Raw genomic sequence first — 6,582 nt, forward strand, 5'->3', positions numbered from 1 at the left:
TAGTTTTTTTATACTTCCCCCTTGCCTTCCTTTCCTTTATCTCTTTCGGCGTACTGAAGACTTCCTGCTCTAATTCTTTTTCTTCCGAGGAGATGCTCGCTCTTAAGTCTTAAATAGGTTAAGTATTATATTAACTTTATTTTATTATTAATTTTTAACAACTTTTTACTTATTAAATAATAGTAGACAAAATTGTCCTAGTATTTCAAAATATATTAACTGAAGAAATTATGAAAATATCACCTTAATATTTGAATATTATATATTATTTTAATTGTGTAAAAGATGGGAACATTAATAAACAAAACACACAAGCTGCTGCTGATCGAAGCCTCGTGTCACGCGTCCAGCAGGCATAAATATCGAAAACGAAAAATCTGGTGAGCCTCGTCGTATACTGATACATGTAACTGATATATCTTGTTGCGCCAAAAACTTAAAAAAAATTTCCGTTTATTTTATAAGTGTATACAGTACATGCTGTCAGAACCGATGCAAATTTTGTACATTTCAAGCACACTGAAGGGACTTTCAGGTATTTTAGAGTAGGTTTATGAGATTTAAGAGTTGTTTTGTTAGTTTTTTTTCTCTTGGCGCTTGGGGCGAAGCGTTTTATGTTTTGTATGGTAAATTTCAACGAGAAATTCATTGGTGAGCTCCGTATTGATCTTGGTGATGATCTTCAAGATTTTTTCAAGGTTTTTTCTAAGCCGTTTACGTTTACATGTAGCATTACCCAGGAACAACGACGTGGACATAGTAAATTCTGTTCCCTTTGGGGTGCTTGATTAGCGTAAGTCCCGTTGCCTCTCACGCTTGAATAAAGATGTTCGAACTGAAAACCTTGATATTCTTGAAAAAAAGCTATGCGATTGTAAAAATGATTGACAGCATTACGAATCATGTTCCTATCAATTAAAGTAGCCTGTTGCAGAATCCGATTCTGCAATTCGTCTAAACTTTGCGGTTGCGTTGAGTATGCTTTGCTCTTTAAATAACGCCAAAGAAAACAGTCGAGAAGCGTCAGATCAGGAGATCTAGCAGGTCACTCGATTTCACCCCTTCTTCCAATCCACCTTTGAGGGAACTTAGTATTTAAATATGCTCGAACCTCCCTAACGTAATGAGCCGCTGCTCCGTTTTTCTAGAAACAATTATTTTGAAAATTATCGCCTGTAATCTCCCTTATTCTTGGTACAATTTGGTTTCTGAGAAGCTCTTAATGTGCACGGGTATTGAGATTACCATCGATGAAGAAAGGGCCTATCAATGTATCATTCAAGATACCGGCCCAAACATCAAATCTTTTGTAGATATTGTGTGTGACTCTCCAACATCCAATCAGGATTTGTGTCGGACCAATATCTACAATTTTGCCTGTTAACTTCACCTTTTCAAGTGAAAGTAGATTCATCTGAAAATACTGTAATGTACAAGAAAAGAGGATCGCTATCAATTTTGTCCATCATAATTTCACAAAATTCAACCCGACGTCCAGGATCGTCTTCATTGAACTCTTGTACCAGATGAATTTGTAAGGATGGAAATTAATGCTTTTTAAAATATTTGGCATTGTCTCAGGAGCAGCGTCATGCTCATCACTAGCTCGACGTACACTAAGGTGTGGGTTTTCAATAAATGCTTGGGCTATGTCCATCTGCATTTCCTCAGATCCTGCAGATTTTGGCCGACCAGTTCTCTGAAGATCCTTTATAGATCCATGATTCATAAAGCGCCTTACAGTTCTTTCAATTATTGATTTTGAGACAGGATTTAACCCTTCTCTATTACAAAAAGTTCGATTAAAAAGCAAACAAACTTGATCATAAGATTTAACTCGATCTCCCCAACCACACATCATTAATACAGATACCCTCTCGCTCCGAAAGTTTAGCTTACGCCATAATAATCGTTTAGCAAAATATAGGAAGTATGTACTCGTAATACGCAAATTCAGTTTCGATTCGTAATATTCGTATGGAAAAACGGTATAGGACTTATGGTATCGTCTTAGGTATTGACTAAGGTATCAAAAAACGGTATAGAACTGCATAACTCTTCCGGGAGGAACAGAATTCTCACAAGAACACCTGGAACTTTTAATGAAAAATTTTCTTATGATTTTACAATATTCAAAACGCTGTAACCAAGATCAATACAGAACTCACCAATGAATTTCTCGTTGAAATTTACTTCAGGAATTACACTGACCTCTTGAAAAACTTTGTTAATTTCAAATAACCTCTAACTGACTTTGAACGTTACAATTGACCTATGACGTGGGTACGTACCTGAACGTAAAATTTTCCGCTCTATCGATTGCAGATCTAAAAAAGGGGGTTTCCATTTGAAAAAACAAAGTTGACCTCCAAAGGCCATGAAGGTCAATCTAAAGGTCAAAATGAAAGTCAACATTGAATTCCTCGTTGATGTTTACTTCAGGAATAACTTTACTTTTTCGAAAAATATTTTACCTGAGGAAATATTTAACCTTCCCGGGATTTTTTAGACACCCTGTATATCACACTTTCTGAAATAATAAAATCGATAATTTTTTATTCTAATAATGAACAGTTCTTGCACTTCAAATAAATTTGTCATGTTAGAAGCAAATTATTTTATTATTTTGTGAGTAATAGACATGCGTATGAGTGAACGTGAAAGTACACTAGCCGTCCAATAAGACGACGAACGCGGGTCTTTCACCGCCCGGCAAGACGACGGCGCGAGGGGTCCCCTTCTGCGCTGCTTTAGAGTGATTTAGAGCTGGTGTAAAGCGAACTTATGTTTTAAGTGAAACATTAAATCGTGTGAATTTCAGAAAAGAAATTGGAGGGGATAGAGTTACGGCCTCTGCCGTCGTTTCGTTGAGGGTTCGCCCGTCGTTATGTTGAGCGGGTCGTCTTGCCGGAGGTGGTCTTGTTGGACGGCTAGTGTACGTGAATGTGACTCGTTAATCAGATCTGATTCTTCACTTTGCATATTCGATCCTCTCACTCTCACATTACTAGCATCGTACATTCGCAGAAGTTGACGAGCTCATATTTGCGTGCAGTCTCTCATGGACATTCCATTAATACTGATAAGAGCAATACAATCGATCAATTTATAATAGATAGACATCCTTATTTAAGACGTTAACAAAAACTTGTGCCAATTTCGACTGTCTATATATAACCTGAGGACGTAACCCTTTGAATTATCGAAGAGCGTCACTCGGTTTTGCTGGACACCTCGAAACTAATTCAAGAAACGAATCTTCATTTGGAAGTAGCTGCCGCCGGAGAAGATAAGTCTACGATACCTTATTTTAAATATGATGCATTTGTGAGCTCCGAAAGTAAGCGCCGAGTGTCAATTTTTTGAGACCTATGATTAATATAATGAAATTCTTGCACACCTAAATGCAAATATAACGTTTGGCTCAACTATTGCTCGCAATTCTTATATTGGGTGTGCATTTGAAATTAATAAATAGCTTAAATTACCCTAGAAAACATTAACAAAATCTAACGAAACCTATTGACAATGGAAAATTTCATTATCTTACAATTAAAACCAGAATTAGGACGATCATCAGGCAAAGGTTTGGACTGTGAACTTAATTCTCAAACAAGAAATATAGGGTTACATTTTTTCAAGTATCTACAGAATTAAATTCTGGTACATAACTAAAGGTTTTGTATATGAGGTTGTAATTGAGGGGCTCAATTCCATAAAATCCTATAATTTTCTCTCTTTAAACTCATAACATATTAAATTTTACACAAATTTCACACAAATAAAGTTACTTGAAAATGTAGTAAAATACGCTTGGTTTGCATCGAGAGTAAATTCGGCACTCCTTATGGTTATTTTTTTTAGATTTAAGATATATTTCCCTATATTTCCTTTTTTTGCTTATCTTTTTTTTGTCGAAAAAAAACGCTATAAGATCTTTCGAAGTTTGCGGTCTTCAGTGGTGAATCGTTAAGGTCTCCACCACCTCACTTTGTGTCATCGACTAGGGTCTGTCGTCACCTCCACCTTAGCGAGGCTTCTTCTGTCTTGTGACCTTCTGCGTATTCTTCTTCTGGCTCGCCCTCCTGGATTATCGTATCTGCTCTCTCATTGGTCATTTAAGATCCACGGCATGTCTCTGGTGAAAATGGACCAAGGCTATTACCAGACTTAATTATGAATAAAGTAGGTAATTTCGCCACCTTGCATATTTTATTTTATTTCTGGCTGTTGATGCCATTTCTCTTATCTATTGTTTTGGGAGTCATGGAGTCCAAAATCATATCTGCCGTTCGAAGCGTGGACTTCCGTTCTCCACTTCTCGCATGGGAGTACATTTAGCCACCCCGCTGGCCTCGACTTTTCAAGGATCGCTTTTCCCGCTTTTCGAGAGAAAGGAAATAAGCTTGGTCGATGACTTGATTCAGCGAGGCAGAGGAAGACGCAACGAAGAAAGGAAAAGGCAATATTGCGGACCAATGGAAACAAGCCTACATGAGGATCTTAATCTTGATCGTAGCATTTAAAATTAGTCCTCTGCCCAGTTTGTGAACACAAGATGCGAACCACGTGCTCCCCGACGATCCGCTGATTAATTTGTACTAAAGTAGGATCTCCATCCTTTTCTTTATGGTTTGGCCAAGGAATTAAGTCCTAATATATTGATTATATTGTTTTTTTTTTTTAATAACTTTAATCCTTGGCAAAATCATACCAACTATTATATGATTGTTATTTGTATTGCTAATATTATGAACCTGTGAAATATTTTTAACGGAGTCCTGAGTCCAAAATCACGTGCCTTATAAGTTTATCTGAATTAAACCGCAACAATGTGCTTTCAGTCTCGAATATATTCCTGTAAAATTGTATTAGCTGAGATCATTCCCCTTTCCCCTATAGACAATTTAGACTCTAAAATGACTTTATTTCATATCTTAGAATATTTTAAAGTGCTCTCAGTTTCACCATATATATTCCCATAAAATTGTATTAGTAGAGATCATTTCCCTTTTCCCCTATCGATGATTTAAATTCCAAAATAACTTTATTTTATATCTTAGACTATTTGCATGTGCTCTCAGTTTCCCAATGTATTCCCATAAAATTGTGCTAGCAGAAATCATTTTCCGCTTTCCCCTATGAACCAGTTAAACGCAAAAAATCACATCGTTTTATATCTTGAAATTTCTGTGTGCTATAATTTTTCCATTGTTCCTTTCAAATTGTTCTGATAAAGATTATTTTCCCCTTTCCGCATACGTTTAATTATTATTGTAATTATGATTGCTACTTTTTCTTTTAAATTGTTTTTTTTTGTTTTGTAAATTTACGTAATCTAAAGATTATAGAGACTGGAGTAAGTTAGAATCTTTATTGAAGCCACGGTTCACATTATTATAAATGTACTCCTAAGTCCTTGGAAAATAATAATACATCAATTTTAATTATCATTTTGAAATCGAATTTTGCCAGTTCATTGGAACCAGGCCCCTCTACCATTATCTAATCTTGTTTATAGGCTGAGCTAACCATTTAGACCGAGCTATAGTAACTGTCCGATTGTTTTATTCCACTTTGTTTTTGTTTCATATTTGGTTTTTATTCACATCACGCTTATCTCTCTTATCGACTATCGCCTATGTCCCGAATTGAAAAATTTTACAGATTAGGAATTGTGGGGTTTGAAATTAAGAATTCCATATTCCTGACCTGGGAAGGGCCAGTTTTGCGTTTTGAGTTATTTTGTGCCTTTGAATTATCTTGTTTTTTTACATATAAAGAATTTTTATTGAATCTGTCCCGAGATAGGACTGACGCTTGGCTTAAAATGGATTTTTTTAAAGCAATTATTTAGTAAAGGGCAGGTTGTGCGCGACTAAGAGGACCCCAAAATTCTATTAGAAAAAAATAATGGCGTCACAAGCTTTTGATGTAATGATAACTGCACAATACTATAACTTGCGCTTAATATATTAGGTGTGCGTTAGAAATTAATAAATAACTTAAATTACTTTAGGAATTATTACCAAAATTTTCGGGAAACTACATAGAATGGGAAAGTTTCCGAGATTAGTAAATTGCAGCTATACCTAATGAAGCAGTTATTTCCAAAGCTTAAAGGCTGTTTCATTTAAAAACTCGCTTAATCGATGACGTTTCCCAATTATTAAAGCAAACTGCAATTACATATGTAATTAATTACGAGGCTGGGCAAACAATAAAAAAGCGTTTTTAAAATTATCTTGCAATTATTTCAGAAATTTTGCATATCATATCATGATATGCCCAAAAAGGGCATATCATATCTGATATGCCCTTTAGATCAACGGAATGAGATTATTGTTTATTCAGCAGTAAACAAACTAAATAAGGCAACAGTTTACGCATTATGAATGTTTTTCTAAAAATTTAATTTACTCGCGAAACTGTAAAAGCATAATGGCATAATTTTCTAACCATATATTTAAAAATTATTCTACACATCCACGCTTCGTAACATTTCTGGAACGCTTCGATTGTAATGTCCGCGAGTACCTTTGTCACGGCCGCTTGGATGTCCGTAATCGACTCAAAGTAGGT

The sequence above is a fragment of the Belonocnema kinseyi genome, chromosome 2 (assembly GCF_010883055.1).
Source record: "Belonocnema kinseyi isolate 2016_QV_RU_SX_M_011 chromosome 2, B_treatae_v1, whole genome shotgun sequence".
In the NCBI taxonomy this organism is placed as follows: domain Eukaryota; kingdom Metazoa; phylum Arthropoda; class Insecta; order Hymenoptera; family Cynipidae; genus Belonocnema; species Belonocnema kinseyi.